Genomic DNA, 12,301 nt, shown 5'->3' with positions numbered 1-12,301 from the left:
AGATTTCAGCATGACACCTGGCATGAAATTAGGATAGGCCAAAGGATATTGAGATGGATACAGTCTAATAGTAGACAGGCTGTGAATAGAACAGTGACAATGCAATGTGCTATGTTTAATAACAGAGTTATTAAAATGGTTTGGTGGTACAGAAAATAGACTAGTGTATTCATTTTAACCAAATTATTCAATTTGTTCAAAGTTTTCTTAATCCTGTAGAAGATCTGAAATCTACATCCTGATAGATAGACCCAGAGTGATTGCTCAGATAACTCATTACACATGCCTTTTTCTCTAAGGAAATTCTTCCTTTTTTTTCTAGATACTGAATCACTATAATTGAATAGCATTTCCCCATAATGAACTACATTATGTTCTGTTAAGTGACTTTCAAGCTTAAAAATGAATTTACGAGAGGAAGTACTCTTTTGAAATATAATAATTGTCTCTTTTTGCTGTTTAATTGGGAATTTATCTGTTTAGTTTATGATGAGAGGAGTTTCCTTAAGAAGATATTGGTGACTCTGAAGAAAATGAATGAATCAGTAACACATAGCCTTCTACTATAAATGTTGCTTAGCTCTTCTAAATATTATATCAACAATTATATATTATTTTAACTAGATTGATGTAAAATACCTTCTAATACTCAATTTTTAATTTGGGCTGTTTTATTCTTAATTTCTTACCTTGTCTCTAGTTTTTCTTTCTTTCTTCTTTTTCTCTTTCTTTTATTCTTTTTCTATAATAATGCCATTTTATTGGTGACTCCATTTTGTGCTTTCATTTACATAAAATCTCTTGGATGAAGATTGCTTGTTCATGGGGCCACAGAACTGATCATCTTTTTAACCTGCAGTTAAAATGTAAGTAGTATTTCTAAATTCAATGCAGAGAACATGGAAAGGTTTTATTCCATCTTTATTTTCAGCAACATAAAAGATTATAGCCAAACTACAGGTTTTCAAAACATGATTTTACAAATATGAATAAAGAGTAGTGTTATAAAGAAAAATAATGCTTCAAAAACTTAAAATGATGATTTAGTACATGAATATGTAGTCTCCTTTAGTCTATTCTCTCTGTCAATTTTAATCTCTTATTCTCAAACTATTGCCAGAAGCCTATTGTATTGTCCACATTTTATTCACAACAAATTTTGATTCAAGCCTCTTCAGCATCTAATACATTTATTTCACCCTAATTCTAGAATCTGCTGATAATTTCTTGTCTCTGAAAGCCCATTTCTTGAATATTAATATATCTTACTAATGTTTTTTAATATTGCTTGATTAAACTGAAAAAGGCTGTTATCTTATACATCTTTCACATTTTCCCTGCAAAATACAATTTCCAGATGAGAGATCATTAAAGAAATCCATAGAAAAGTAGCTTAAGAACTAAGTACTTACCTCCTTACCAAGAAACAAAGCAGAGAAAATACAGTAGAATAAAATATCTTTTTGGTGTCCCTCACACAATTCATTTTAGGGAAGCGATGACCAGTTCCTTCCTTGGCCATTGAACAAAGGACAGCTTGATAAAACTAGTGTGAAGACTTTACATGTTGTTACAGTATTACCAATATCATCAGCTTCATACCTTGCTACATGAACGGTATCTCTGAATCATGATGTGCTGCAGAAGGGAAAGAGAGGGTGGTTCAAAAATTCTAGGATTATTTTAGAATAGTTGGGTTTTCATAGCTACAGATAAAAAATTAAGGCAATTTTACACATCAAAATGATGATAGATTAAGATGTTAACACTACAGAAACAATGCCAAAACATAATATCAAAACTTTAACCACAGTTTTAAGGGCTAAGAAATAAAAATAATGTTGACAACATATTACTTTACATTTACTGATTTGCTAACTCTCTAGCTACCCTTTGTGGTAGGTATAACCCAACAAAGCACACAGAGCTACAAAGTAACTAAGATAGATTTCAAATCCCTTTGTCTGATTCCAAGTGCATGTTTAATTATTTATTCTAAATTATAATGTATTTTAACATAATTTACAAGTCCTATTTTGTGAGCCAGTTTTTAGTTATAGATTTTTTTATATAAACCTTTCCAAGCATTATGTTGATTAGTACATAATTTCTGTTTGCTGTTGCCTTTAAATTTCTATTTTAGACGTATTGTTACTTTTAATTTATTTATTTGGTAAAGAGTCTGCAGGATTCTGAAAATATTTTATGTATTGTTTGTGGGAAACATATTAAATATATACAGGTAGAGAAAACTAATAATTCTGCAAGTGAAAGAGAAATGTTAAGAGAAAGAGAACGGGGAAGATTGAAAAATAAAACCAATGGAATGGAAGTAATCCAAAGACATAGCAGGATTTTTTTAACTGTGCTCATTTTGAAAAATACTATTTTATAGTGGTGATACCATTTTTGGTGTATATGCCCCTTCACGAATTGGGCTCTTGAGTTATTGAAAAATTAATATTTAAATGTAGACCTTTTTTTTGTCTGTCTTAATTGATTTTATTTTTAGTCATGAATGATACACAATCTAACTCCAAACTTTGTAAGAAGAAATGGATATTTATGGCTTCATCTAACTAAATAGTGCCTTGGGAAATAATACTGGTTTCAGGTCCATTGTTTCGCATTTTATCATCAGGTGTTGTACTGGCTTCCTCCATATCCACCTTCCTCCACGTCGGGCAGGCCCTCAGGCAGAGTCCCCACTGGGGAATCAAGTTGATTTCTAGCGGTTGAATGATTACATCCTATCTATTCAAATTCAAGACCAATGGAAAGAGAGTACCTAGCTCAATTTGGACAGACTTAGTTCCCTTGATCATCCCTGAGCCAATGATTTATTTGAATATATATATATTTTTAATTTTAGTTGTGTAAATCTACTCCTCACTTCATTGACTGTCCATATCCCCTCTTCTACTTTATTTTTTATGTTATCACCATCATACACTTGATTTTTATATTATTTTACATACTTGTAAATTGTATATATAAACAAATAAAATTTGTTTGTTTATTTATTTTTCAGTTCACACAACCAGAATATAAACCCCATGAGGGAAGTGTATTATGTCTGCTTCGTGCCGGCATATAGTTTTTGCTCAATGAGCGAATTAATTCCTTATTATCTACTCTGTACTGTATTCTAAGTATTTGAGGTACAGCACTGAAGCAAACATCTAATTTTCTGGCTTCATTGAGTTTATGTGTATACATGATAGATACATGGATGGCTAGACAGATAAACAGATAGATGGACAGATAAAATGTGCACATTATGTCAGGGAATTATAAGTGTTAAGAGGAAATATTCTGTCTCTGGATGTGAAGAGGCATACTCATTGAGTGGAATATGGGCTAAATCATTCATTCTTCACTGACTATTTATGAGGATAGCCTCAATCAAAGTTCCTTTCATAAAAGATTGAAAGGGATGTTTCTTCTTAAAGCCTGTGGAATGTATTTACCAGAAGATATTGGAATAGATGTTAAGAAAGCAAAGATCGCAAAGTCCACCGTCGCATCATTTATGATCTCAACCTGTCACTCAACAGATGTTTACTTAAGAGTGCCTAGTTTACTTCTTAAACTTTTCTAGGTTTTAGAAATCATTAACTATCTTAGCTTAGTTCCCCATGAGGCAGAACCTGAAGAAATGTCAAGAGACTTAGAGAATATAATCTCAGAGAGCAGGGGCAAGGAGGGGGAAGTGAAGGCCAATGCGAGGATGACTCCCATGTTGTATCAGGCTTCTGAAAACCATTCCAATAACTTCGTTGGTATTTCCCTGCTGTGTTAGAAAGGGAGAACTTATCTGCAGAATCTCTTCTATTCCTGGTGCCAGATTGCCTCCCGTCACTTCACTCCACTCCACTCAGCTGTATAGCACCCCACATAACCCCCCAATTTCAGGCAACCATTCTGGAAACAGCAGTAGAGAAGCTCCGGAGCGGGACATGAGATGGGTGTAGCTTGGACAAAGCAAGTCGCTAGCGGGTGGTGTCCAAGTGAAGATGGTTAGAAGCCACACAGACTAGGTTGCAGCCGGCATTGGATCAAGCTGCGAGAAACTACAACATGATGAGGCAAACAGCATAAGAAATGATGACTTGGAAGAAGAAACTTTCCTCTTCACATGGAGCTGATGGTCTCAAGGGCAGACAACATACAGTCAATATAATGAATAAATACATTCTACAATGTGCTAGTCACTATGTGTTTATTGACAGAATAAAATGAATTTATATTTGGCCAGAATTTGAGTTCAGTTGTCTAAGTTCTCAAATAACAACACATCTCATGAATTTTACCTTTTTACAAGTTGTCTGCTTGGTAAAGTTTACATACAACCTTTGCTGTCAGTAAATTTGATTGCAATTGTTATCCTCCCAGGATACCTTTGCAAATTTGGACATAAGTTGTTTTGCTCCATGTTTGTTAGGCTAAATCAATAGGTCTCTCTATACCTGCTCTCTGCCTTTTCCAAAACATTACAGCTAATAATTATATGCAGTGTGCCCCCTTATGTTCACTGTCATATGTCTTTTAAAATCTTTTGGATGAAAACAAGTTGAAAAAAATCTCTGGTTGTGTGACTGTCCATACCCTGGCCCTCAGTACAGCCTGGACATCCTTCTGTATTTCCTACTCACTATTTTAAACCAATTGCACTTCAGTCCAAACATATGACAACCGTTACCCACTTAGTCTGAGCCGATGCCTTTGCCTTTTACTTCACAGAGAAAATAAAGACAATCTGAAAAACTTTCTCAATTTCTTTTTACCCTACCCAGAAACAGAAATATATATACACTTATCTTTTTTTTCCCTCCCCTTCTATTTGAAGGAAAGATATAATCTTCCTACTAAAACAAATCATTTTACCAGGGTGCTGGATCCTCTCCTTCCAGAATTTGTCAGACCCATTTCTTCTATTCTTTATTACTTATCTTTTCATCTCATCATTTTAAAATGCTTAAGCCTCTCTTGTTATACACAATAAAAATAAATATAAACACAAAGTCTCACTCCTGGTCTGTATCTCGTCCTACTTAATGCTGTCCCTGGCCTGATTTAATTCTCAAACTGCTTCAGCAGGTTGCCCACCACTTATTGTGTCCACTTTCTCATCTCCCTTTTACTCTTCAACCAAATTAATTTGGCGTTCACCAGCATCGCTCTACTGGAAGACCTTTCATAGGTACAGAGAACAGACTAGTGGTTGCCAGAGAGAGGGAGGTGGGGAGATGAGCGAAATAGATGAAGGCAATTAAGAGGTGCAAACTACTAAAATAAATAAGTCACAGAGAGGTAATGCACAACACAGAGAATATAGTCAATATTATGTATAATAATAACTTTGGTGTGCAATCTATACAAAATATCAAATTGCTATGTTTTACACTTGAAACCAATATAACATTGCAAGTAAATTATACTTCAGTTTACAAAAAAGACCTCTCATGAAACAACTTATGATTTGTGCGTGGCTAAATCCAAACAAAGTCTGTTTAATTTTATGTTGTTTAACCTCTAAGAACACCTGACTTTGATGATCCACCCTGTTTTTCTGAAATACTCTCTTCTTTTATTTCTGTAGTGCAGAATCCTACACCTTTTATCTCATCACTAAAGCTGCTCTTCAGCCTTATTATGAGGGCCTTTTTATTCTAACTATCATTTAAACATAGGTGTTTTTCGGAGTCTGTCATTGGGTTCTTGTCTCATCCTACACAATTTCCTTGGCAGACTCAACAATTGTTATATCTTAATTATCATGAATTAGATGATGATATATATTTCTAACACTATTGTCTTTCTTGAAATTTGGTACTTATATCCAACTGTCTACTAAATCTTTCCCCTTGAGTGGCGACATTTACTCCATAGATAGATCTTCCCTTACTGTCCCTACCCACCATCTTGATGCCTCAAATGTCTCCTATGTTACTTTTCTCTAGGGACGGTTTTAACATTCACCTCTGTTTCTCAGTCATAAATTTAGATATTGCATTTGATTTCACACTCCTTCCACCTCCTTCAGACAAATTACTTTATTTCATTTAATTTTACATGTTGAATATCACTGCTGTTTTTCATGTAGCCATTGCTCAGGTTGGCCATTCTGTCTCTTGCTTGTTCATGGTAACATCTATCTAGATTTCCTTTTCTGTTGGTTTGCTTTATTTTGCTTCCTTTCTTATCCCATTTTCAGTCAGGAGAAGATATTTTATGTCACTGTAACAAACAGCATGGGTTTCTCACTGATATAAATCAATAAAGACTTATTTCTCATCTGTGCTTTCTGTCTAGTTTATATTTGTGTAACACCCAGATCTTTGTAAGCTTTATTTTAGAACATAAGATGATAGAGGCTCCAACTCCTGGCTTATCATCACTCTGTAAAAGGAAGGCATGAATATAGATGGTCACGCACTGATGAGGTCAGGCTTTTGTCTAACAGTGACACAGAACACTCCTGCTCATACTTCTTTGCCCAGGTGACTCACTTGGCCAAAACTACCATCCAGCGAGTGACGAAGTGCAATTTTCCAATGTACCTTGTTTTCAACAATTGAATAGCTCTCCATTTTTTTCTAATTTATTTTTTATTGAGGTAACATTGGTGTATAGCATTGTGTAAATTTCATGTGTACACTATTATATTTCTACTTCTGTATAGTATACAGTCTGCTCACTATCAAAAATTTACTTTCTATTCATCAGCATACGCCCCCACACACATACATTTCTTTCCCTCTGGTAACCATTACTCTGTTCTCTATAACTCTGTGTTTGTTTTGATTTGATTTGGCTTATGTATTTATTTTGTTTTGTTTTGTTTTTCACTATATCCCACATATGTAGATCACCCATACAACTCAACAACAAGAAAACAAACAACCTGATTAAAACATGGGTAGAGGAGCTGAGTAGATATTTTGCAAAGAAGACATACAGATGACCAATAGCCTCATGAAAAGATGTTTAACTTTGCTAATTATCAGAGAAATGCAAATCACAACCACAATGAGATATCAACTCACACCTGTCATATGGCTATTATCAAAAATGCAAGAAATCACAAATGTTGGTGAAGATGTGGAGAAGAGGGAGGCCTCATACACGTTCATAGGAATGTATAAATTGGTGCAGCCACTATGGAAAACAGTGTGGATAGTCTTCAAAATATTAAGAATAGAACTACCATATGATCCAGTTATCCCACTTCTGCATAGTTGTCCAAAGAATAGTAAAACATTCATTTAAAGAGATATATGCACCCCTATGTTCAACACAGCATTGTTTGCAATAACCAAGATATAGAAACAACCTAACTGCCCATCAAGAAATAAATGTATAAAGAAGATGTAGGATAGATAGATAGATAGATAGGACACCACTTAGCCATAAAAAGATGAAATCTTGCCACATGTAACACCTGCATGGACCTCGATAATATTATGCTAAGTGAAATAATTCAGAAAGACTGTATGATTTCTAACTTATTTATACACCAACATTAAGTCTCACCAAACACAAGAGCAGTAAGCCAAGGGTCTACTCAGTCAAAGTATTGAAAGTTTAAAATCTAGGATCTCCAAGAGATGTAAGAAACTCATAAACTAAAGAGTGAGGATATTTGCAGAAACTGCAATGGTAGAGTGGGATATAGAATAATTAAAATAAACCCCAAACTCTTTCTGATTCATAAATAGTAAGAATATATAGTTCAGAACAGTCAGAGGATTACAGAAATCCTTACATCCAGCTGTAATGGTAAATATTTCTTTTTTTGGCCCTGATTCTGCTCCTTACAGGTATTCAATTAGATGTTTATCTAATACCCTTAATTTGAACCTTCCCTGAAGGCTAAGTTTAAATTATTCTTTCCAACTGTGAAAGTTCAACTATTTTATTTTTTTAACTATTATGGTTAAGAATCAGTTGACTCTGATTCCTAGAGGTCTCCAAATACATGGAACCTCTCTATTCCTTTTCACTCCTATTTACTAATTAGCTAATTAATTTTTACACCCAACTTCTACTTGAATTACTTGATAACTGCAGCTAAAGAAGCCTTGCACACTTTTAAACTGTGATTTCTGAATTAGTATAATCCTCCAAATTAATTACTTAAGATAACCGGCAGAACCACACATTTCTGCAGAGACGTTCGTTATAAGATGGTTTCTGCTAAGAACATGGCTTGCCATTTTTCCAATATTCAACACCAATTTTCTTGGTGCCCACTGCCAAGGTCTTAAGACAATCCTACAAATTTTTGCATCTGCACACTTGTAGACACTAACTTCCTCACCGCACAGTCTTTACATGGGGATTTACAGTCATGGACCCTCCAAAAATCATGAGCATTGCAGTCAATGGCAGGGGAATGGAAAGCGGTCACTTGTGCTTTGGATCTTACACTTCCACTAGGATGTGACTGGCATCATTCTGCTCACATGGCATTGTCAGGAAGTGTTGTCCTACAGTATGTCCAGAGAAGGAGAAACCAAAATAATAGTAAACACTAGTGATACACAAAACTCTTTGATACAATTTTCCACACTATAATCAAAATCTCTTTTTGTCAAAGTGTAAATTTACTATGTTACCTGCACCATACTATCACTCATTTGTAAAGACAGGTAGCCAGCAAGGTCTTGTGCCCCATTTCAAGCTGGAACTCATTCGAGTAGTCAACACTGCCTCTCAGAGCCTTTGCTTCTTCCTTCTGGGGCATCTATTATGAACCAATTTCTATACCAAATGCAACCATGAATGTCATCATTTAATCCCCACACCTGAGAGAGTTTGGCTAATAGTCTTACTCCACAAGGACTTTCAAGATATATACAAATGCCACATAGACGTCTCCTGATACAACATTTATAGTAATAAAAAAAAAAAAAGACACCACACAGAAGTTTTCTTGAAAAAAAAAATCCTCTTTGTGTCAGATATATGAAAGGAATATTTCTGACTACTTCGTATGAGTTTCTTAAAATACTATATGTCTGCTCTTCTAAAATGCTTGCCACCCAAAGTAATATTAAAATAAGATCAAGCTGTGCAAATGACCCATATTGTAAGAAATAGTCTAATCTGTTCCAGATATAGCTGCCCAATTCGAGTTTATGGTAATAACTAGTAAAAAGAGGAACAGATTCTAACCTACAGATTCCTGACTCACGCAATATATTGTTTATATAAAGACAAAAACGACTTGACATTTCAGCTTAATAATGTTCTCCTGAGTTTCACTGTTACAGTGTTCCTGAGAAATTTTCACTTAGAGGTTCTGTTGCCAAAGTTAAGATATAGATTTTTCTTCCTAACCATTCATTCTCTAAACTATTGTTAGTTCCAAAAAAAAAAAAAATGCCCTTAATATAATGGAGTTTCATTGTACTTTGTATTATGTGGAGCAGGTTCTACTTGATTTCTACAAAATAAATTACTTTTATCCATTCCAGTTTCTAAACCACTTTGTGGAAGAAATATTTGAATTCATCAATTTTAGAGAGACATTGAATCATCCTTCAAGCAATATATGATGACATTTTGAGCACAAATATCAAGATTATTATTTTTAAAATTAAATATTACCTGAGTGTTTAAAGTGGCTGAGGAGCATATTAATATTAAATATTATTTCTGACATTTTAAAAAGGTCAAATATGCTGCTGTTATACAAAAACTATTAGCAGAAACATCAAATTATTATAATCATTCTAAACACTAATTTGGTTCAAAAGTTAACATTTAGAGAGTTTGGACTCAATATTTCTTCTCAATGAAGGTCAACATAATTTCACTGTTCAAGTTTTATCCAAAAAAATTTCACTCAACTTGAAAACACTAATTTAATATCAACATTGATTTTCACTCTAATTCTTAGTGAACATTTTAATTTTTCCTGGCTGACTTTATATAGTTGCCAGGGGTACCGGGGGGCAGTAACTTTTTTGAATTACTTTCTCAACTTCCTTCTAACTTTTCAACAAAGCATAATCATTGAGTATCCAAAGTAGCTGCACAAACTCTGAGATTGAGAAGGAAGTTTGCTTCTTTGTAACTAAAAGAACAAATTCTACTCCACTATTCACCAGTGACTGAATAGACTAGATCTTGAACAAAAAAATCCAACTTTGTCCCCAAAAATCAGCTGCCAGATATTTCAAACTTATTCTACTTATGGACTTTCATAGACTAGAATGTCTTTTGAATTAAAGCAATAATCATAGTGCCAAGGAGATTTTGGATGGAATTTCTACATCTCTGCATCCTCTTCTGTATAAATATGGAGTCAATATTTACCTCACTGCTTACTTATGTCTTACGTTATTCTCTTCTCTTTGTAAATTTTCATTTTCTTTACTTAGCTTTGTTCTCCAGAAGAAAAATTTCAATTGTGCTATAGCACATTCTCAGGAGGATGTCATATTTCTAAGATCCTTAAAAATTTACATGTGACCAACTGCTTTTCAGACAAACCAGAGGACTAGAATGTATTATGTATAGAGTATGTGGCTATATCAAAATATTCAACACATCTTTCTCTTATGTGTTTTTTTTCCATTCTATTTTCTTTCTTTAAATAAAGGCATTGCTTTTTAGAAGTTTCCAGAAACTGTTCAGATCTGGTTAGTAAAATCACTGAATATTTTCAGTGTGATAATAACTACTGTATATCTGTTCTTTAAAATGTATAAAGTTTTTGGCTTTCTTTCTATCACTTACTTCTGACAGCATCCCCCCATATATTAGGCAGTATCCTCATCTCCTGTCAAATAAAAACAGAGCCAACAATAGATCATACATCTTGTTCAAATTCAAATAGCTAATAAATATCTAAATCAAATCTGGAACTGAAATCATAAAACATTATCTTTTCAATTCTTTCTTAGAAATGATTATTTGAAAATTAACATAATATGTTTTTCTAGTCTCCTTGGATTCAAGTACCAATAAATTCAAGCCGGCCCCATAACAAACACTTGGAATCATTTCATAATAGATAAAAACAAAGTTTAGGATATCTGCAAACTTGGAACCATTCTGCTACTAGAATCAATTAACCATTGTTGCCCATGAACAGAAAAAGGGCAGACCCCCACATATCATTGTGTTATTTTTCCACTTTAAAGAAGCTCACAAAAATGAATAGACTGCTTTCTCTATGACTTTGATTTATCATTTATAGATACATTATCTTCAAGTTGTGATGTATACAAAATGATGTCACAAAAAACTATGCTAATGGACATGATACTTTTTACTATCTTTTTCTGTATGTCTACTTGCTAATAGCCTTCTAAGTTCCTACATTCTATTTCCAGAATTGCTGCAAGCTAATTTCACGTTCCTTTGCCCTTTATTATATAATTTCCTGGCTTCAGAACCTCTTTTCTCTCTTTAATATGGCTTATTCTTGGTTGCTTTAATCATTACATAATGCATTATGATCTTCAGTAATTTAAGCTTTTATTTCTTCATCTATAAAATGGGGAGGGTAATGATACCTAAAGTGCTCAGAATAACACGTGGCACCTACGAATATTTCTAAGTAGTTTACACTATTTTTATTATATAGAGTTTCAGACTTGTTATTTTGACTTTGAATTCCTGTCTTCAGTTTCTGCTCTTTGATTCTATGAACCAAGATTCTTTTCCACAGCCCAGAATATTTAACATAAGATTGCAAGTGTCACACCTCCCTCATGGCTCAGTCTGAAAGAAGGGCAGACTTCTTCCAAATGAAAAAAAAAAGTCACCAGATTCTTCTTTCTGAGGTAGCAGAGTCAATCACTCTTGGGTTTTCTGATCATCTGGGGACAAATATTATACATTTTTCAAAATGTTCCCCTTACTCTTTCAATCTTCTTGAAAAGAAAACAGGTATTCTTGGATATTCTATCTGTGGTTCAGTCACATATGTATTTCTCTGCTTTCCTATAACCAATACTGAGCCTACTGAAAATAAATGCATTCGTTTTTCTGAGTGTGCCTGCAGGAGCAGTCTTTTCAGCTTGAATTGCATATTCAAGTTTCCTGCTGCTTTCAATCAATCTAGGATTAACAAGAATTTACCTGTTTACAATAAATGGAATGGATATTGGGTATTTGATCAAGGACAGTCCTCAGGCTGTATAGTTCCTTCTATTTGTTGAAATTTAATGTCATTTAACCTCTGGGAGTGGAGCACAAGCTTTCTTCTAAACCAGATTTTTCTAATTTTTAGAGGAAGCTTTTTGAATGAAATGGAGTTGCAAGGCTGGTTTTTATTTGTTTT

The sequence above is a fragment of the Camelus bactrianus genome, chromosome 2, assembly GCF_048773025.1.
Source record: "Camelus bactrianus isolate YW-2024 breed Bactrian camel chromosome 2, ASM4877302v1, whole genome shotgun sequence".
Lineage (NCBI taxonomy): Eukaryota > Metazoa > Chordata > Mammalia > Artiodactyla > Camelidae > Camelus > Camelus bactrianus.
Note: the sequence above shows the minus strand (reverse complement) of the source record.